The following is a 21,035-nucleotide window of genomic DNA, read 5'->3' on the forward strand; positions in this document are numbered from 1 at the left end:
ATTTATTTTCATCAACTCAGAACATAGTTTGTTAATAATTCATCACAAAAAGACATGTGAATGCTTCAGCAGCCTTTACCCTTTCTCACATGTTCAGTAATATGTACCACATTTCTAGATACAGTCCAAATCAGAAAACACAAAAAATGCAATATTCCCCTTTTTTAATATCAGTTATTTTGTAGAAGTAAATTGATGCCAAGGTAACTAGAAAAGAATTCCAGAAATTGCCAATCATCATGTCTGAGCAATCTCCAGGAACAATATGGTGTCCAGTCAGAGGAAATGTTTAAACAAAAGTCAGTAACAATGTGAGTTTCTCAAGATAAATTGATAGACAATTTAGTCATCAGAGTTTAGGGAGCAATAGAAAATAATGGATTATTTGTTACTTAACATAAACAATATTGTGTTAGGAAAGCAATTCCAGAAATAAATCTTTCCATTTATTGAGCAAGCTTCCAGATAAAATGTTAACAATAATTCTATCATTGAGATCTCATGTTTTCATTTCACGATTACTTTTTAACTGTATGAGTACCAACAATAGACTGACTTTAATTTCCCAGGGATGACTACATTAATAAGAACGCCATAATATCTATTACAATAAAGCATATTAACAAGTGACTTGAACAAACATTGTAAGAATGTAGAGCCTGTATTTACAAAATAAAGGAGAAAAAAGCATTATATAACTTACTGTAAGTTTCCAACTGTTTAAAGAATTAATAAAATACTAGTTTCAAAAAAATATATAAAAATAATAAAAAATATTATACTTTAGACATATAATTTGTCATTATATGTAAGGCAGTGCAAGTGGTGCTGTGGCTTAGTTGGTTAAAGTGCCTGTCTAGTAAACAGGAGATCCTGAGTTCATATCTCAGCAGTACCTTTGCTTGATACCTTTTTATCACACCAGTATGTAGTTTTTTGTTGATGCATAACAAAATAAGATGTGTAAAACCTTTATCTGCTTTCACTTTGGCACATTTGGTCACCAATGTAAAAAAGTTTAAAGATGCCATCCATGTCAGAAGACGACAAACAACAAAACTTCACCCTATTTCAACATAAGTTAATTTGTAGAAATATGCCTATGTTAAGGTAAATAGATGAATTTTTACAAAATAGCCTTCATCATATTGGGTAAACTGCAAAATTAATTTAGAGTACATTAAAAAGAGAATAACACAGAAAGTGTTAAAATGTCTGTAAAAAAGTAAGTTTCCCAAGGTACAGTAATTTGAGAGTCAGTTTAGTCATCATAGCTAGGGAATCATTGACATTTAACCCATATTTATTTCCATAACATCCTTAAAATTGTGTTAGGAAAATACTTCTTGATGAAAAGCTAAACTTCTCTTGAAAAAGCATCAATAAAGCAATAAAGAATGCTAACCATAATTCTGACTTTTTAAAACAGAGTTCTTAATTTTACTACATGTTTTTGTTTTCTGAATATCAAAAATTAATTGACATTTATTCCCATGTAGCATTACTTACAGAGAAATCAATAAAAGTGCTAAAAAAATTTAGAAAATTACTTTGACAAGATATTTTAAGAATGAAGGTGCTGTAAATCATGAATGAAAAGAGAGAACACAACTTTCTATTTATACTCTAAATTTCCACCGGTTTGAAAAATTGATAAAGCAATAGTTATAAGAATATCAAAAATTGTTACCAAATAGCATATCTTAGATATATCATTTTTCTTTGTGAAGCTCCAGGGCATCATGTGGTGCTGTGGCTTAGTTGGTTAAAGCGCCTGTCTAGTAAACAGGAGATCCTGACTTCAAATCTCAGCAGCGCTTTTCATTTATTTTCATCAACTCAGAACATAGTTTGTTGATAATTCATCACAAAAAGACATGTGAATGCTTCAGCAGCCTTTACCCTTTCTCACGTGTTCAGTAATATGTACCACATTTCTAGATACAGTCCAAATCAGAAAACACAAAAAATGCAATATTCCCCTTTTTTAATATCAGTTATTTTGTAGAAGTAAATTGATGCCAAGGTAACTAGAAAAGAATTCCAGAAATTGCCAATCATCATGTCTGAGCAATCTCCAGGAACAATATGGTGTCCAGTCAGAGGAAATGTTTAAACAAAAGTCAGTAACAATGTGAGTTTCTCAAGATAAATTGATAGACAATTTAGTCATCAGAGTTTAGGGAGCAATAGAAAATAATGGATTATTTGTTACTTAACATAAACAATATTGTGTTAGGAAAGCAATTCCAGAAATAAATCTTTCCATTTATTGAGCAAGCTTCCAGATAAAATGTTAACAATAATTCTATCATTGAGATCTCATGTTTTCATTTCACGATTACTTTTTAACTGTATGAGTACCAACAATAGACTGACTTTAATTTCCCAGGGATGACTACATTAATAAGAACGCCATAATATCTATTACAATAAAGCATATTAACAAGTGACTTGAACAAACATTGTAAGAATGTAGAGCCTGTATTTACAAAATAAAGGAGAAAAAAGCATTATATAACTTACTGTAAGTTTCCAACTGTTTAAAGAATTAATAAAATACTAGTTTCAAAAAAATATATAAAAATAATAAAAAATATTATACTTTAGACATAATTTGTCATTATATGTAAGGCAGTGCAAGTGGTGCTGTGGCTTAGTTGGTTAAAGTGCCTGTCTAGTAAACAGGAGATCCTGAGTTCATATCTCAGCAGTACCTTTGCTTGATACCTTTTTATCACACCAGTATGTAGTTTTTTGTTGATGCATAACAAAATAAGATGTGTAAAACCTTTATCTGCTTTCACTTTGGCACATTTGGTCACCAATGTAAAAAAGTTTAAAGATGCCATCCATGTCAGAAGACGACAAACAACAAAACTTCACCCTATTTCAACATAAGTTAATTTGTAGAAATATGCCTATGTTAAGGTAAATAGATGAATTTTTACAAAATAGCCTTCATCATATTGGGTAAACTGCAAAATTAATTTAGAGTACATTAAAAAGAGAATAACACAGAAAGTGTTAAAATGTCTTTAAAAAGTAAGTTTCCCAAGGTACAGTAATTTGAGAGTCAGTTTAGTCATCATAGCTAGAGAATCATTGACATTTAACCCATATTTATTTCCATAACATCCTTAAAATTGTGTTAGGAAAATACTTCTTGATGAAAAGCTAAACTTCTCTTGAAAAAGCATCAATAAAGAATGCTAACCATAATTCTGACTTTTTAAAACAGAGTTCTTAATTTTACTACATGTTTTTGTTTTCTGAATATCAAAAATTAATTGACATTTATTCCCATGTAGCATTACTTACAGAGAAATCAAAAAAAGTGCTAAAAAAAATTAGAAAATTACTTTGACAAGATATTTTAAGAATGAAGGTGCTGTAAATCATGAATGAAAAGAGAGAACACAACTTTCTATTTATACTCTAAATTTCCACCGGTTTGAAAAATTGATAAAGCAATAGTTCTAAGAATATCAAAAATTGTTACCAAATAGCATATCTTAGATATATCATTTTCTTTGTGAAGCTCCAGGGCATCATGTGGTGCTGTGGCTTAGTTGGTTAAAGCGCCTGTCTAGTAAACAGGAGATCCTGACTTCAAATCTCAGCAGCGCTTTTCATTTATTTTCATCAACTCAGAACATAGTTTGTTGATAATTCATCACAAAAAGACATGTGAATGCTTCAGCAGCCTTTACCCTTTCTCACATGTTCAGTAATATGTACCACATTTCTAGATACAGTCCAAATCAGAAAACACAAAAAAATGCAATATTCCCCTTTTTTAATATCAGTTATTTTGTAGAAGTAAATTGATGCCAAGGTAACTAGAAAAGAATTCCAGAAATTGCCAATCATCATGTCTGAGCAATCTCCAGGAACAATATGGTGTCCAGTCAGAGGAAATGTTTGAACAAAAGTCAGTAACAATGTGAGTTTCTCAAGATAAATTGATAGACAATTTAGTCATCAGAGTTTAGGGGGCAATAGAAAATAATGGATTATTTGTTACTTAACATAAACAATATTGTGTTAGGAAAGCAATTCCAGAAATAAATCTTTCCATTTATCGAGCAAGCTTCCAGATAAAATGTTAACAATAATTCTATCATTGAGATCTCATGTTTTCATTTCACGATTACTTTTTAACTGTATGAGTACCAACAATAGACTGACTTTAATTTCCCAGGGATGACTACATTAATAAGAATGCCATAATATCTATTACAATAAAGCATATTAACAAGTGACTTGAACAAACATTGTAAGAATGTAGGGCCTATATATACAAAATAAAGGAGAAAAAAAGCATTATATAACTTACTGTAAGTTTCCAACTGTTTAAAGAATTAATAAAATACTAGTTTCAAAAAAATATATAAAAATAATAAAAAATATTATACTTTAGACATATAATTTGTCATTATATGTAAGGCAGTGCAAGTGGTGCTGTGGCTTAGTTGGTTAAAGTGCCTGTCTAGTAAACAGGAGATCCTGAGTTCATATCTCAGCAGTACCTTTGCTTGATACCTTTTTATCACACCAGTATGTAGTTTTTTGTTGATGCATAACAAAATAAGATGTGTAAAACCTTTATGTGCTTTCACTTTGGCACATTTGGTCACCAATGTAAAAAAGTTTAAAGATGCCATCCATGTCAGAAGACGACAAACAACAAAACTTCACCCTATTTCAACATAAGTTAATTTGTAGAAATATGCCTATGTTAAGGTAAATAGATGAATTTTTACAAAATAGCCTTCATCATATTGGGTAAACTGCAAAATTAATTTAGAGTACATTAAAAAGAGAATAACACAGAAAGTGTTAAAATGTCTGTAAAAAAGTAAGTTTCCCAAGGTACAGTAATTTGAGAGTCAGTTTAGTCATCATAGCTAGAGAATCATTGACATTTAACCCATATTTATTTCCATAACATCCTTAAAATTGTGTTAGGAAAATACTTCTTGATGAAAAGCTAAACTTCTCTTGAAAAAGCATCAATAAAGAATGCTAACCATAATTCTGACTTTTTAAAACAGAGTTCTTAATTTTACTACATGTTTTTGTTTTCTGAATATCAAAAATTAATTGACATTTATTCCCATGTAGCATTACTTACAGAGAAATCAAAAAAAGTGCTAAAAAAAATTAGAAAATTACTTTGACAAGATATTTTAAGAATGAAGGTGCTGTAAATCATGAATGAAAAGAGAGAACACAACTTTCTATTTATACTCTAAATTTCCACCGGTTTGAAAAATTGATAAAGCAATAGTTCTAAGAATATCAAAAATTGTTACCAAATAGCATATCTTAGATATATCATTTTCTTTGTGAAGCTCCAGGGCATCATGTGGTGCTGTGGCTTAGTTGGTTAAAGCGCCTGTCTAGTAAACAGGAGATCCTGACTTCAAATCTCAGCAGCGCTTTTCATTTATTTTCATCAACTCAGAACATAGTTTGTTGATAATTCATCACAAAAAGACATGTGAATGCTTCAGCAGCCTTTACCCTTTCTCACATGTTCAGTAATATGTACCACATTTCTAGATACAGTCCAAATCAGAAAACACAAAAAAATGCAATATTCCCCTTTTTTAATATCAGTTATTTTGTAGAAGTAAATTGATGCCAAGGTAACTAGAAAAGAATTCCAGAAATTGCCAATCATCATGTCTGAGCAATCTCCAGGAACAATATGGTGTCCAGTCAGAGGAAATGTTTGAACAAAAGTCAGTAACAATGTGAGTTTCTCAAGATAAATTGATAGACAATTTAGTCATCAGAGTTTAGGGGGCAATAGAAAATAATGGATTATTTGTTACTTAACATAAACAATATTGTGTTAGGAAAGCAATTCCAGAAATAAATCTTTCCATTTATCGAGCAAGCTTCCAGATAAAATGTTAACAATAATTCTATCATTGAGATCTCATGTTTTCATTTCACGATTACTTTTTAACTGTATGAGTACCAACAATAGACTGACTTTAATTTCCCAGGGATGACTACATTAATAAGAATGCCATAATATCTATTACAATAAAGCATATTAACAAGTGACTTGAACAAACATTGTAAGAATGTAGGGCCTATATATACAAAATAAAGGAGAAAAAAAGCATTATATAACTTACTGTAAGTTTCCAACTGTTTAAAGAATTAATAAAATACTAGTTTCAAAAAAATATATAAAAATAATAAAAAATATTATACTTTAGACATATAATTTGTCATTATATGTAAGGCAGTGCAAGTGGTGCTGTGGCTTAGTTGGTTAAAGTGCCTGTCTAGTAAACAGGAGATCCTGAGTTCATATCTCAGCAGTACCTTTGCTTGATACCTTTTTATCACACCAGTATGTAGTTTTTTGTTGATGCATAACAAAATAAGATGTGTAAAACCTTTATGTGCTTTCACTTTGGCACATTTGGTCACCAATGTAAAAAAGTTTAAAGATGCCATCCATGTCAGAAGACGACAAACAACAAAACTTCACCCTATTTCAACATAAGTTAATTTGTAGAAATATGCCTATGTTAAGGTAAATAGATGAATTTTTACAAAATAGCCTTCATCATATTGGGTAAACTGCAAAATTAATTTAGAGTACATTAAAAAGAGAATAACACAGAAAGTGTTAAAATGTCTGTAAAAAAGTAAGTTTCCCAAGGTACAGTAATTTGAGAGTCAGTTTAGTCATCATAGCTAGAGAATCATTGACATTTAACCCATATTTATTTCCATAACATCCTTAAAATTGTGTTAGGAAAATACTTCTTGATGAAAAGCTAAACTTCTCTTGAAAAAGCATCAATAAAGCAATAAAGAATGCTAACCATAATTCTGACTTTTTAAAACAGAGTTCTTAATTTTACTACATGTTTTTGTTTTCTGAATATCAAAAATTAATTGACATTTATTCCCATGTAGCATTACTTACAGAGAAATCAATAAAAGTGCTAAAAAAAAAATTAGAAAATTACTTTGACAAGATATTTTAAGAATGAAGGTGCTGTAAATCATGAATGAAAAGAGAGAACACAACTTTCTATTTATACTCTAAATTTCCACCGGTTTGAAAAATTGATAAAGCAATAGTTATAAGAATATCAAAAATTGTTACCAAATAGCATATCTTAGATATATCATTTTTCTTTGTGAAGCTCCAGGGCATCAAGTGGTGCTGTGGCTTAGTTGGTTAAAGCGCCTGTCTAGTAAACAGGAGATCCTGACTTCAAATCTCAGCAGCGCTTTTCATTTATTTTCATCAACTCAGAACATAGTTTGTTGATAATTCATCACAAAAAGACATGTGAATGCTTCAGCAGCCTTTACCCTTTCTCACGTGTTCAGTAATATGTACCACATTTCTAGATACAGTCCAAATCAGAAAACACAAAAAATGCAATATTCCCCTTTTTTAATATCAGTTATTTTGTAGAAGTAAATTGATGCCAAGGTAACTAGAAAAGAATTCCAGAAATTGCCAATCATCATGTCTGAGCAATCTCCAGGAACAATATGGTGTCCAGTCAGAGGAAATGTTTAAACAAAAGTCAGTAACAATGTGAGTTTCTCAAGATAAATTGATAGACAATTTAGTCATCAGAGTTTAGGGAGCAATAGAAAATAATGGATTATTTGTTACTTAACATAAACAATATTGTGTTAGGAAAGCAATTCCAGAAATAAATCTTTCCATTTATTGAGCAAGCTTCCAGATAAAATGTTAACAATAATTCTATCATTGAGATCTCATGTTTTCATTTCACGATTACTTTTTAACTGTATGAGTACCAACAATAGACTGACTTTAATTTCCCAGGGATGACTACATTAATAAGAACGCCATAATATCTATTACAATAAAGCATATTAACAAGTGACTTGAACAAACATTGTAAGAATGTAGAGCCTGTATTTACAAAATAAAGGAGAAAAAAGCATTATATAACTTACTGTAAGTTTCCAACTGTTTAAAGAATTAATAAAATACTAGTTTCAAAAAAATATATAAAAATAATAAAAAATATTATACTTTAGACATATAATTTGTCATTATATGTAAGGCAGTGCAAGTGGTGCTGTGGCTTAGTTGGTTAAAGTGCCTGTCTAGTAAACAGGAGATCCTGAGTTCATATCTCAGCAGTACCTTTGCTTGATACCTTTTTATCACACCAGTATGTAGTTTTTTGTTGATGCATAACAAAATAAGATGTGTAAAACCTTTATCTGCTTTCACTTTGGCACATTTGGTCACCAATGTAAAAAAGTTTAAAGATGCCATCCATGTCAGAAGACGACAAACAACAAAACTTCACCCTATTTCAACATAAGTTAATTTGTAGAAATATGCCTATGTTAAGGTAAATAGATGAATTTTTACAAAATAGCCTTCATCATATTGGGTAAACTGCAAAATTAATTTAGAGTACATTAAAAAGAGAATAACACAGAAAGTGTTAAAATGTCTGTAAAAAGTAAGTTTCCCAAGGTACAGTAATTTGAGAGTCAGTTTAGTCATCATAGCTAGAGAATCATTGACATTTAACCCATATTTATTTCCATAACATCCTTAAAATTGTGTTAGGAAAATACTTCTTGATGAAAAGCTAAACTTCTCTTGAAAAAGCATCAATAAAGAATGCTAACCATAATTCTGACTTTTTAAAACAGAGTTCTTAATTTTACTACATGTTTTTGTTTTCTGAATATCAAAAATTAATTGACATTTATTCCCATGTAGCATTACTTACAGAGAAATCAAAAAAAGTGCTAAAAAAAATTAGAAAATTACTTTGACAAGATATTTTAAGAATGAAGGTGCTGTAAATCATGAATGAAAAGAGAGAACACAACTTTCTATTTATACTCTAAATTTCCACCGGTTTGAAAAATTGATAAAGCAATAGTTATAAGAATATCAAAAATTGTACCAAATAGCATATCTTAGATATATCATTTTCTTTGTGAAGCTCCAGGGCATCATGTGGTGCTGTGGCTTAGTTGGTTAAAGCGCCTGTCTAGTAAACAGGAGATCCTGAGTTCAAATCTCAGCAGCGCCTTTCATTTATTTTCATCAACTCAGAACATAGTTTGTTGATAATTCATCACAAAAAGACATGTGAATGCTTCAGCAGCCTTTACCCTTTCTCACATGTTCAGTAATATGTACCACATTTCTAGATACAGTCCAAATCAGAAAACACAAAAAATGCAATATTCCCCTTTTTTAATATCAGTTATTTTGTAGAAGTAAATTGATGCCAAGGTAACTAGAAAAGAATTCCAGAAATTGCCAATCATCATGTCTGAGCAATCTCCAGGAACAATATGGTGTCCAGTCAGAGGAAATGTTTGAACAAAAGTCAGTAACAATGTGAGTTTCTCAAGATAAATTGATAGACAATTTAGTCATCAGAGTTTAGGGGGCAATAGAAAATAATGGATTATTTGTTACTTAACATAAACAATATTGTGTTAGGAAAGCAATTCCAGAAATAAATCTTTCCATTTATCGAGCAAGCTTCCAGATAAAATGTTAACAATAATTCTATCATTGAGATCTCATGTTTTCATTTCACGATTACTTTTTAACTGTATGAGTACCAACAATAGACTGACTTTAATTTCCCAGGGATGACTACATTAATAAGAATGCCATAATATCTATTACAATAAAGCATATTAACAAGTGACTTGAACAAACATTGTAAGAATGTAGGGCCTGTATATACAAAATAAAGGAGAAAAAAAGCATTATATAACTTACTGTAAGTTTCCAACTGTTTAAAGAATTAATAAAATACTAGTTTCAAAAAAATATATAAAAATAATAAAAAATATTATACTTTAGACATATAATTTGTCATTATATGTAAGGCAGTGCAAGTGGTGCTGTGGCTTAGTTGGTTAAAGTGCCTGTCTAGTAAACAGGAGATCCTGAGTTCATATCTCAGCAGTACCTTTGCTTGATACCTTTTTATCACACCAGTATGTAGTTTTTTGTTGATGCATAACAAAATAAGATGTGTAAAACCTTTATGTGCTTTCACTTTGGCACATTTGGTCACCAATGTAAAAAAGTTTAAAGATGCCATCCATGTCAGAAGACGACAAACAACAAAACTTCACCCTATTTCAACATAAGTTAATTTGTAGAAATATGCCTATGTTAAGGTAAATAGATGAATTTTTACAAAATAGCCTTCATCATATTGGGTAAACTGCAAAATTAATTTAGAGTACATTAAAAAGAGAATAACACAGAAAGTGTTAAAATGTCTGTAAAAAAGTAAGTTTCCCAAGGTACAGTAATTTGAGAGTCAGTTTAGTCATCATAGCTAGAGAATCATTGACATTTAACCCATATTTATTTCCATAACATCCTTAAAATTGTGTTAGGAAAATACTTCTTGATGAAAAGCTAAACTTCTCTTGAAAAAGCATCAATAAAGAATGCTAACCATAATTCTGACTTTTTAAAACAGAGTTCTTAATTTTACTACATGTTTTTGTTTTCTGAATATCAAAAATTAATTGATATTTATTCCCATGTAGCATTACTTACAGAGAAATCAATAAAAGTGCTAAAAAAAAAATTAGAAAATTACTTTGACAAGATATTTTAAGAATGAAGGTGCTGTAAATCATGAATGAAAAGAGAGAACACAACTTTCTATTTATACTCTAAATTTCCACCGGTTTGAAAAATTGATAAAGCAATAGTTATAAGAATATCAAAAATTGTTACCAAATAGCATATCTTAGATATATCATTTTTCTTTGTGAAGCTCCAGGGTATCAAGTGGTGCTGTGGCTTAGTTGGTTAAAGCGCCTGTCTAGTAAACAGGAGATCCTGAGTTCAAATCTCAGCAGCGCCTTTCATTTATTTTCATCAACTCAGAACATAGTTTGTTGATAATTCATCACAAAAAGACATGTGAATGCTTCAGCAGCCTTTACCATTTCTCACATGTTCAGTAATATATACCACATTTCTAGATACACTCCAAATCAGAAAACACAAAAAAATGCAATATTCCCCTTTTTTAATATCAGTTATTTTGTAGAAGTAAATTGATGCCAAGGTAACTAGAAAAGAATTCCAGAAATTGCCAATCATCATGTCTGAGCAATCTCCAGGAACAATATGGTGTCCAGTCAGAGGAAATGTTTAAACAAAAGTCAGTAACAATGTGAGTTTCTCAAGATAAATTGATAGACAATTTAGTCATCAGAGTTTAGGGAGCAATAGAAAATAATGGATTATTTGTTACTTAACATAAACAATATTGTGTTAGGAAAGCAATTCCAGAAATAAATCTTTCCATTTATTGAGCAAGCTTCCAGATAAAATGTTAACAATAATTATATCATTGAGATCTCATGTTTTCATTTCACGATTACTTTTTAACTGTATGAGTACCAACAATAGACTGACTTTAATTTCCCAGGGATGACTTCATTAATAAGAACACCATAATATCTATTACAATAAAGCATATTAACAAGTGACTTGAACAAACATTGTAAGAATGTAGGGCCTGTATATACAAAATAAAGGAGAAAAAAAGCATTATATAACTTACTGTAAGTTTCCAACTGTTTAAAGAATTAATAAAATACTAGTTTCAAAAAAAATATATAAAAATAATAAAAAATATTATACTTTAGACATATAATTTGTCATTATATGTAAGGCAGTGCAAGTGGTGCTGTGGCTTAGTTGGTTAAAGTGCCTGTCTAGTAAACAGGAGATCCTGAGTTCATATCTCAGCAGTACCTTTGCTTGATACCTTTTTATCACACCAGTATGTAGTTTTTTGTTGATGCATAACAAAATAAGATGTGTAAAACCTTTATCTGCTTTCACTTTGGCACATTTGGTCACCAATGTAAAAAAGTTTAAAGATGCCATCCATGTCAGAAGACGACAAACAACAAAACTTCACCCTATTTCAACATAAGTTAATTTGTAGAAATATGCCTATGTTAAGGTAAATAGATGAATTTTTACAAAATAGCCTTCATCATATTGGGTAAACTGCAAAATTAATTTAGAGTACATTAAAAAGAGAATAACACAGAAAGTGTTAAAATGTCTGTAAAAAAGTAAGTTTCCCAAGGTACAGTAATTTGAGAGTCAGTTTAGTCATCATAGCTAGAGAATCATTGACATTTAACCCATATTTAATTCCATAACATCCTTAAAATTGTGTTAGGAAAATACTTCTTGATGAAAAGCTAAACTTCTCTTGAAAAAGCATCAATAAAGAATGCTAACCATAATTCTGACTTTTTAAAACAGAGTTCTTAATTTTACTACATGTTTTTGTTTTCTGAATATCAAAAATTAATTGACATTTATTCCCATGTAGCATTACTTACAGAGAAATCAATAAAAGTGCTAAAAAAAAATTAGAAAATTACTTTGACAAGATATTTTAAGAATGAAGGTGCTGTAAATCATGAATGAAAAGAGAGAACACAACTTTCTATTTATACTCTAAATTTCCACCGGTTTGAAAAATTGATAAAGCAATAGTTATAAGAATATCAAAAATTGTTACCAAATAGCATATCTTAGATATATCATTTTTCTTTGTGAAGCTCCAGGGCATCATGTGGTGCTGTGGCTTAGTTGGTTAAAGCGCCTGTCTAGTAAACAGGAGATCCTGAGTTCAAATCTCAGCAGCGCTTTTCATTTATTTTCATCAACTCAGAACATAGTTTGTTGATAATTCATCACAAAAAGACATGTGAATGCTTCAGCAGCCTTTACCCTTTCTCACATGTTCAGTAATATGTACCACATTTCTAGATACAGTCCAAATCAGAAAACACAAAAAAATGCAATATTCCCCTTTTTTAATATCAGTTATTTTGTAGAAGTAAATTGATGCCAAGGTAACTAGAAAAGAATTCCAGAAATTGCCAATCATCATGTCTGAGCAATCTACAGGAACAATATGGTGTCCAGTCAGAGGAAATGTTTAAACAAAAGTCAGTAACAATGTGAGTTTCTCAAGATAAATTGATAGACAATTTAGTCATCAGAGTTTAGGGAGCAATAGAAAATAATGGATTATTTGTTACTTAACATAAACAATATTGTGTTAGGAAAGCAATTCCAGAAATAAATCTTTCCATTTATCGAGCAAGCTTCCAGATAAAATGTTAACAATAATTCTATCATTGAGATCTCATGTTTTCATTTCACGATTACTTTTTAACTGTATGAGTACCAACAATAGACTGACTTTAATTTCCCAGGGATGACTACATTAATAAGAACGCCATAATATCTATTACAATAAAGCATATTAACAAGTGACTTGAACAAACATTGTAAGAATGTAGGGCCTATATATACAAAATAAAGGAGAAAAAAGCATTATATAACTTACTGTAAGTTTCCAACTGTTTAAAGAATTAATTAAATACTAGTTTCAAAAAAATATATAAAAATAATAAAAAATATTATACTTTAGACATATAATTTGTCATTATATGTAAAGCAGTGCAAGTGGTGCTGTGGCTTAGTTGGTTAAAGTGCCTGTCTAGTAAACAGGAGATCCCGAGTTCATATCTCAGCAGTACCTTTGCTTGATACCTTTTTATCACACCAGTATGTAGTTTTTTGTTGATGCATAACAAAATAAGATGTGTAAAACCTTTATCTGCTTTCACTTTGGCACATTTGGTCACCAATGTAAAAAAGTTTAAAGATGCCATCCATGTCAGAAGACGACAAACAACAAAACTTCACCCTATTTCAACATAAGTTAATTTGTAGAAATATGCCTATGTTAAGGTAAATAGATTAATTTTTACAAAATAGCCTTCATCATATTGGGTAAACTGCAAAATTAATTTAGAGTACATTAAAAAGAGAATAACACAGAAAGTGTTAAAATGTCTGTAAAAAAGTAAGTTTCCCAAGGTACAGTAATTTGAGAGTCAGTTTAGTCATCATAGCTAGAGAATCATTGACATTTAACCCATATTTATTTCCATAACATCCTTAAAATTGTGTTAGGAAAATACTTCTTGATGAAAAGCTAAACTTCTCTTGAAAAAGCATCAATAAAGAATGCTAACCATAATTCTGACTTTTTAAAACAGAGTTCTTAATTTTACTACATGTTTTTGTTTTCTGAATATCAAAAATTAATTGACATTTATTCCCATGTAGCATTACTTACAGAGAAATCAATAAAAGTGCTAAAAAAAAAATTAGAAAATTACTTTGACAAGATATTTTAAGAATGAAGGTGCTGTAAATCATGAATGAAAAGAGAGAACACAACTTTCTATTTATACTCTAAATTTCCACCGGTTTGAAAAATTGATAAAGCAATAGTTATAAGAATATCAAAAATTGTTACCAAATAGCATATCTTAGATATATCATTTTTCTTTGTGAAGCTCCAGGGCATAAAGTGGTGCTGTGGCTTAGTTGGTTAAAGCGCCTGTCTAGTAAACAGGAAATCCTGAGTTCAAATCTCAGCAGCGCCTTTCATTTATTTTCATCAACTCAGAACATAGTTTGTTGATAATTCATCACAAAAAGACATGTGAATGCTTCAGCAGCCTTTACCCTTTCTCATATGTTCAGTAATATGTACCACATTTCTAGATATAGTCCAAATCAGAAAACACAAAAAAATGCAATATTCCCCTTTTTTAATATCAGTTATTTTGTAGAAGTAAATTGGTGCCAAGGTAACTAGAAAAGAATTCCAGAAATTGCCAATCATCATGTCTGAGCAATCTCCAGGAACAATATGGTGTCCAGTCAGAGGAAATGTTTAAACAAAAGTCAGTAACAATGTGAGTTTCTCAAGATAAATTGATAGACAATTTAGTCATCAGAGTTTAGGGAGCAATAGAAAATAATGGATTATTTGTTACTTAACATAAACAATATTGTGTTAGGAAAGCAATTCCAGAAATAAATCTTTCCATTTATCGAGCAAGCTTCCAGATAAAATGTTAACAATAATTCTATCATTGAGATCTCATGTTTTCATTTCACGATTACTTTTTAACTGTATGAGTACCAACAATAGACTGACTTTAATTTCCCAGGGATGACTACATTAATAAGAATGCCATAATATCTATTACAATAAAGCATATTAACAAGTGACTTGAACAAACATTGTAAGAATGTAGGGCCTGTATATACAAAATAAAGGAGAAAAAAGCATTATATAACTTACTGTAAGTTTCCAACTGTTTAAAGAATTAATAAAATACTAGTTTCAAAAAATATATAAAAATAATAAAAAATATTATACTTTAGACATATAATTTGTCATTATATGTAAGGCAGTGCAAGTGGTGCTGTGGCTTAGTTGGTTAAAGTGCCTGTCTAGTAAACAGGAGATCCTGAGTTCATATCTCAGCAGTACCTTTGCTTGATACCTTTTAATCACACCAGTATGTAGTTTTTTGTTGATGCATAACAAAATAAGATGTGTAAAACCTTTATCTGCTTTCACTTTGGCACATTTGGTCACCAATGTAAAAAAGTTTAAAGATGCCATCCATGTCAGAAGACGACAAACAACAAAACTTCACCCTATTTCAACATAAGTTAATTTGTAGAAATATGCCTATGTTAAGGTAAATAGATTAATTTTTACAAAATAGCCTTCATCATATTGGGTAAACTGCAAAATTAATTTAGAGTACATTAAAAAGAGAATAACACAGAAAGTGTTAAAATGTCTGTAAAAAAGTAAGTTTCCCAAGGTACAGTAATTTGAGAGTCAGTTTAGTCATCATAGCTAGAGAATCATTGACATTTAACCCATATTTATTTCCATAACATCCTTAAAATTGTGTTAGGAAAATACTTCTTGATGAAAAGCTAAACTTCTCTTGAAAAAGCATCAATAAAGAATGCTAACCATAATTCTGACTTTTTAAAACAGAGTTCTTAATTTTACTACATGTTTTTGTTTTCTGAATATCAAAAATTAATTGACATTTATTCCCATGTAGCATTACTTACAGAGAAATCAATAAAAGTGCTAAAAAAAATTAGAAAATTACTTTGACAAGATATTTTAAGAATGAAGGTGCTGTAAATCATGAATGAAAAGAGAGAACACAACTTTCTATTTATACTCTAAATTTCCACCGGTTTGAAAAATTGATAAAGCAATAGTTATAAGAATATCAAAAATTGTTACCAAATAGCATATCTTAGATATATCATTTTTCTTTGTGAAGCTCCAGGGCATCATGTGGTGCTGTGGCTTAGTTGGTTAAAGCGCCTGTCTAGTAAACAGGAGATCCTGAGTTCAAATCTCAGCAGCGCCTTTCATTTATTTTCATCAACTCAGAACATAGTTTGTTGATAATTCATCACAAAAAGACATGTGAATGCTTCAGCAGCCTTTACCCTTTCTCACATGTTCAGTAATATGTACCACATTTCTAGATACAGTCCAAATCAGAAAACACAAAAAAATGCAATATTCCCCTTTTTTAATATCAGTTATTTTGTAGAAGTAAATTGATGCCAAGGTAACTAGAAAAGAATTCCAGAAATTGCCAATCATCATGTCTGAGCAATCTCCAGGAACAATATGGTGTCCAGTCAGAGGAAATGTTTAAACAAAAGTCAGTAACAATGTGAGTTTCTCAAGATAAATTGATAGACAATTTAGTCATCAGAGTTTAGGGAGCAATAGAAAATAATGGATTATTTGTTACTTAACATAAACAATATTGTGTTAGGAAAGCAATTCCAGAAATAAATCTTTCCATTTATTGAGCAAGCTTCCAGATAAAATGTTAACAATAATTCTATCATTGAGATCTCATGTTTTCATTTCACGATTACTTTTTAACTGTATGAGTACCAACAATAGACTGACTTTAATTTCCCAGGGATGACTTCATTAATAAGAACACCATAATATCTATTACAATAAAGCATATTAACAAGTGACTTGAACAAACATTGTAAGAATGTAGGGCCTGTATATACAAAATAAAGGAGAAAAAAAGCATTATATAACTTACTGTAAGTTTCCAACTGTTTAAAGAATTAATAAAATACTAGTTTCAAAAAAATATATAAAAATAATAAAAAATATTATACTTTAGACATATAATTTGTCATTATATGTAAGGCAGTGCAAGTGGTGCTGTGGCTTAGTTGGTTAAAGTGCCTGTCTAGTAAACAGGAGATCCTGAGTTCATATCTCAGCAGTACCTTTGCTTGATACCTTTTTATCACACCAGTATGTAGTTTTTTGTTGATGCATAACAAAATAAGATGTGTAAAACCTTTATCTGCTTTCACTTTGGCACATTTGGTCACCAATGTAAAAAAGTTTAAAGATGCCATCCATGTCAGAAGACGACAAACAACAAAACTTCACCCTATTTCAACATAAGTTAATTTGTAGAAATATGCCTATGTTAAGGTAAATAGATGAATTTTTACAAAATAGCCTTCATCATATTGGGTAAACTGCAAAATTAATTTAGAGTACATTAAAAAGAGAATAACACAGAAAGTGTTAAAATGTCTGTAAAAAAGTAAGTTTCCCAAGGTACAGTAATTTGAGAGTCAGTTTAGTCATCATAGCTAGAGAATCATTGACATTTAACCCATATTTAATTCCATAACATCCTTAAAATTGTGTTAGGAAAATACTTCTTGATGAAAAGCTAAACTTCTCTTGAAAAAGCATCAATAAAGAATGCTAACCATAATTCTGACTTTTTAAAACAGAGTTCTTAATTTTACTACATGTTTTTGTTTTCTGAATATCAAAAATGAATTGACATTTATTCCCATGTAGCATTACTTACAGAGAAATCAATAAAAGTGCTAAAAAAAATTAGAAAATTACTTTGACAAGATATTTTAAGAATGAAGGTGCTGTAAATCATGAATGAAAAGAGAGAACACAACTTTCTATTTATACTCTAAATTTCCACCGGTTTGAAAAATTGATAAAGCAATAGTTATAAGAATATCAAAAATTGTTACCAAATAGCATATCTTAGATATATCATTTTTCTTTGTGAAGCTCCAGGGCATCATGTGGTGCTGTGGCTTAGTTGGTTAAAGCGCCTGTCTAGTAAACAGGAGATCCTGAGTTCAAATCTCAGCAGCGCTTTTCATTTATTTTCATCAACTCAGAACATAGTTTGTTGATAATTCATCACAAAAAGACATGTGAATGCTTCAGCAGCCTTTACCCTTTCTCACATGTTCAGTACCACATTTCTAGATACAGTCCAAATCAGAAAACACAAAAAAATGCAATATTCCCCTTTTTTAATATCAGTTATTTTGTAGAAGTAAATTGATGCCAAGGTAACTAGAAAAGAATTCCAGAAATTGCCAATCATCATGTCTGAGCAATCTACAGGAACAATATGGTGTCCAGTCAGAGGAAATGTTTAAACAAAAGTCAGTAACAATGTGAGTTTCTCAAGATAAATTGATAGACAATTTAGTCATCAGAGTTTAGGGAGCAATAGAAAATAATGGATTATTTGTTACTTAACATAAACAATATTGTGTTAGGAAAGCAATTCCAGAAATAAATCTTTCCATTTATCGAGCAAGCTTCCAGATAAAATGTTAACAATAATTCTATCATTGAGATCTCATGTTTTCATTTTACGATTACTTTTTAACTGTATGAGTACCAACAATAGACTGACTTTAATTTCCCAGGGATGACTACATTAATAAGAACGCCATAATATCTATTACAATAAAGCATATTAACAAGTGACTTGAACAAACATTGTAAGAATGTAGGGCCTATATATACAAAATAAAGGAGAAAAAAGCATTATATAACTTACTGTAAGTTTCCAACTGTTTAAAGAATTAATTAAATACTAGTTTCAAAAAAATATATAAAAATAATAAAAAATATTATACTTTAGACATATAATTTGTCATTATATGTAAAGCAGTGCAAGTGGTGCTGTGGCTTAGTTGGTTAAAGTGCCTGTCTAGTAAACAGGAGATCCCGAGTTCATATCTCAGCAGTACCTTTGCTTGATACCTTTTTATCACACCAGTATGTCGTTTTTTGTTGATGCATAACAAAATAAGATGTGTAAAACCTTTATCTGCTTTCACTTTGGCACATTTGGTCACCAATGTAAAAAAGTTTAAAGATGCCATCCATGTCAGAAGACGACAAACAACAAAACTTCACCCTATTTCAACATAAGTTAATTTGTAGAAATATGCCTATGTTAAGGTAAATAGATTAATTTTTACAAAATAGCCTTCATCATATTGGGTAAACTGCAAAATTAATTTAGAGTACATTAAAAAGAGAATAACACAGAAAGTGTTAAAATGTCTGTAAAAAAGTAAGTTTCCCAAGGTACAGTAATTTGAGAGTCAGTTTAGTCATCATAGCTAGAGAATCATTGACATTTAACCCATATTTATTTCCATAACATCCTTAAAATTGTGTTAGGAAAATACTTCTTGATGAAAAGCTAAACTTCTCTTGAAAAAGCATCAATAAAGAATGCTAACCATAATTCTGACTTTTTAAAACAGAGTTCTTAATTTTACTACATGTTTTTGTTTTCTGAATATCAAAAATTAATTGACATTTATTCCCATGTAGCATTACTTACAGAGAAATCAATAAAAGTGCTAAAAAAAAAATAGAAAATTACTTTGACAAGATATTTTAAGAATGAAGGTGCTGTAAATCATGAATGAAAAGAGAGAACACAACTTTCTATTTATACTCTAAATTTCCACCGGTTTGAAAAATTGATAAAGCAATAGTTATAAGAATATCAAAAATTGTTACCAAATAGCATATCTTAGATATATCATTTTTCTTTGTGAAGCTCCAGGGCATAAAGTGGTGCTGTGGCTTAGTTGGTTAAAGCGCCTGTCTAGTAAACAGGAGATCCTGAGTTCAAATCTCAGCAGCGCCTTTCATTTATTTTCATCAACTCAGAACATAGTTTGTTGATAATTCATCACAAAAAGACATGTGAATGCTTCAGCAGCCTTTACCCTTTCTCATATGTTCAGTAATATGTACCACATTTCTAGATATAGTCCAAATCAGAAAACACAAAAAAATGCAATATTCCCCTTTTTTAATATCAGTTATTTTGTAGAAGTAAATTGGTGCCAAGGTAACTAGAAAAGAATTCCAGAAATTGCCAATCATCATGTCTGAGCAATCTCCAGGAACAATATGGTGTCCAGTCAGAGGAAATGTTTAAACAAAAGTCAGTAACAATGTGAGTTTCTCAAGATAAATTGATAGACAATTTAGTCATCAGAGTTTAGGGAACAATAGAAAATAATGGATTATTTGTTACTTAACATAAACAATATTGTGTTAGGAAAGCAATTCCAGAAATAAATCTTTCCATTTATCGAGCAAGCTTCCAGATAAAATGTTAACAATAATTCTATCATTGAGATCTCATGTTTTCATTTCACGATTACTTTTTAACTGTATGAGTACCAACAATAGACTGACTTTAATTTCCCAGGGATGACTACATTAATAAGAATGCCATAATATCTATTACAATAAAGCATATTAACAAGTGACTTGAACAAACATTGTAAGAATGTAGGGCCTGTATATACAAAATAAAGGAGAAAAAAGCATTATATAACTTACTGTAAGTTTCCAACTGTTTAAAGAATTAATAAAATACTAGTTTCAAAAAATATATAAAAATAATAAAAAATATTATACTTTAGACATATAATTTGTCATTATATGTAAGGCAGTGCAAGTGGTGCTGTGGCTTAGTTGGTTAAAGTGCCTGTCTAGTAAACAGGAGATCCTGAGTTCATATCTCAGCAGTACCTTTGCTTGATACCTTTTTATCACACCAGTATGTAGTTTTTTGTTGATGCATAACAAAATAAGATGTGTAAAACCTTTATCTGCTTTCACTTTGGCACATTTGGTCACCAATGTAAAAAAGTTTAAAGATGCCATCCATGTCAGAAGACGACA

General features: G+C 30.1%; 23 non-coding genes across 23 annotated transcripts; all 23 read left to right on the top strand.

Moving 5' to 3' along the window:
* The first annotated feature begins 824 nt into the window (after positions 1–824).
* On the top strand, positions 825–898 carry TRNAT-AGU (transfer RNA threonine (anticodon AGU)). Its single transcript has one exon. It is a non-coding gene; the product is annotated as a tRNA-Thr (tRNA).
* Positions 899–1,746: 848 nt separating this feature from the next.
* TRNAT-AGU (transfer RNA threonine (anticodon AGU)) lies at positions 1,747–1,820 on the top strand. Its single transcript has one exon. It is a non-coding gene; the product is annotated as a tRNA-Thr (tRNA).
* An 825-nt stretch (positions 1,821–2,645) lies between these two features.
* On the top strand, positions 2,646–2,719 carry TRNAT-AGU (transfer RNA threonine (anticodon AGU)). The gene has a single exon. It is a non-coding gene; the product is annotated as a tRNA-Thr (tRNA).
* An 838-nt stretch (positions 2,720–3,557) lies between these two features.
* On the top strand, positions 3,558–3,631 carry TRNAT-AGU (transfer RNA threonine (anticodon AGU)). Its single transcript has one exon. It is a non-coding gene; the product is annotated as a tRNA-Thr (tRNA).
* An 829-nt stretch (positions 3,632–4,460) lies between these two features.
* TRNAT-AGU (transfer RNA threonine (anticodon AGU)) lies at positions 4,461–4,534 on the top strand. The gene has a single exon. It is a non-coding gene; the product is annotated as a tRNA-Thr (tRNA).
* Positions 4,535–5,373: 839 nt separating this feature from the next.
* Positions 5,374–5,447, top strand: TRNAT-AGU (transfer RNA threonine (anticodon AGU)). Its single transcript has one exon. It is a non-coding gene; the product is annotated as a tRNA-Thr (tRNA).
* Positions 5,448–6,276: 829 nt separating this feature from the next.
* On the top strand, positions 6,277–6,350 carry TRNAT-AGU (transfer RNA threonine (anticodon AGU)). Its single transcript has one exon. It is a non-coding gene; the product is annotated as a tRNA-Thr (tRNA).
* Positions 6,351–7,200: 850 nt separating this feature from the next.
* TRNAT-AGU (transfer RNA threonine (anticodon AGU)) lies at positions 7,201–7,274 on the top strand. The gene has a single exon. It is a non-coding gene; the product is annotated as a tRNA-Thr (tRNA).
* An 827-nt stretch (positions 7,275–8,101) lies between these two features.
* Positions 8,102–8,175, top strand: TRNAT-AGU (transfer RNA threonine (anticodon AGU)). Its single transcript has one exon. It is a non-coding gene; the product is annotated as a tRNA-Thr (tRNA).
* Positions 8,176–9,012: 837 nt separating this feature from the next.
* TRNAT-AGU (transfer RNA threonine (anticodon AGU)) lies at positions 9,013–9,086 on the top strand. Its single transcript has one exon. It is a non-coding gene; the product is annotated as a tRNA-Thr (tRNA).
* An 828-nt stretch (positions 9,087–9,914) lies between these two features.
* On the top strand, positions 9,915–9,988 carry TRNAT-AGU (transfer RNA threonine (anticodon AGU)). Its single transcript has one exon. It is a non-coding gene; the product is annotated as a tRNA-Thr (tRNA).
* An 842-nt stretch (positions 9,989–10,830) lies between these two features.
* On the top strand, positions 10,831–10,904 carry TRNAT-AGU (transfer RNA threonine (anticodon AGU)). The gene has a single exon. It is a non-coding gene; the product is annotated as a tRNA-Thr (tRNA).
* Positions 10,905–11,734: 830 nt separating this feature from the next.
* On the top strand, positions 11,735–11,808 carry TRNAT-AGU (transfer RNA threonine (anticodon AGU)). The gene has a single exon. It is a non-coding gene; the product is annotated as a tRNA-Thr (tRNA).
* Positions 11,809–12,649: 841 nt separating this feature from the next.
* On the top strand, positions 12,650–12,723 carry TRNAT-AGU (transfer RNA threonine (anticodon AGU)). The gene has a single exon. It is a non-coding gene; the product is annotated as a tRNA-Thr (tRNA).
* Positions 12,724–13,551: 828 nt separating this feature from the next.
* TRNAT-AGU (transfer RNA threonine (anticodon AGU)) lies at positions 13,552–13,625 on the top strand. The gene has a single exon. It is a non-coding gene; the product is annotated as a tRNA-Thr (tRNA).
* Positions 13,626–14,467: 842 nt separating this feature from the next.
* TRNAT-AGU (transfer RNA threonine (anticodon AGU)) lies at positions 14,468–14,541 on the top strand. Its single transcript has one exon. It is a non-coding gene; the product is annotated as a tRNA-Thr (tRNA).
* An 827-nt stretch (positions 14,542–15,368) lies between these two features.
* TRNAT-AGU (transfer RNA threonine (anticodon AGU)) lies at positions 15,369–15,442 on the top strand. Its single transcript has one exon. It is a non-coding gene; the product is annotated as a tRNA-Thr (tRNA).
* Positions 15,443–16,282: 840 nt separating this feature from the next.
* Positions 16,283–16,356, top strand: TRNAT-AGU (transfer RNA threonine (anticodon AGU)). The gene has a single exon. It is a non-coding gene; the product is annotated as a tRNA-Thr (tRNA).
* Positions 16,357–17,185: 829 nt separating this feature from the next.
* Positions 17,186–17,259, top strand: TRNAT-AGU (transfer RNA threonine (anticodon AGU)). Its single transcript has one exon. It is a non-coding gene; the product is annotated as a tRNA-Thr (tRNA).
* Positions 17,260–18,099: 840 nt separating this feature from the next.
* Positions 18,100–18,173, top strand: TRNAT-AGU (transfer RNA threonine (anticodon AGU)). The gene has a single exon. It is a non-coding gene; the product is annotated as a tRNA-Thr (tRNA).
* Positions 18,174–18,994: 821 nt separating this feature from the next.
* TRNAT-AGU (transfer RNA threonine (anticodon AGU)) lies at positions 18,995–19,068 on the top strand. Its single transcript has one exon. It is a non-coding gene; the product is annotated as a tRNA-Thr (tRNA).
* Positions 19,069–19,909: 841 nt separating this feature from the next.
* TRNAT-AGU (transfer RNA threonine (anticodon AGU)) lies at positions 19,910–19,983 on the top strand. The gene has a single exon. It is a non-coding gene; the product is annotated as a tRNA-Thr (tRNA).
* Positions 19,984–20,810: 827 nt separating this feature from the next.
* TRNAT-AGU (transfer RNA threonine (anticodon AGU)) lies at positions 20,811–20,884 on the top strand. The gene has a single exon. It is a non-coding gene; the product is annotated as a tRNA-Thr (tRNA).
* Positions 20,885–21,035: the final 151 nt, after the last annotated feature.

Source organism: Pseudophryne corroboree, chromosome 11 (genome assembly GCF_028390025.1).
Source record: "Pseudophryne corroboree isolate aPseCor3 chromosome 11, aPseCor3.hap2, whole genome shotgun sequence".
Lineage (NCBI taxonomy): Eukaryota > Metazoa > Chordata > Amphibia > Anura > Myobatrachidae > Pseudophryne > Pseudophryne corroboree.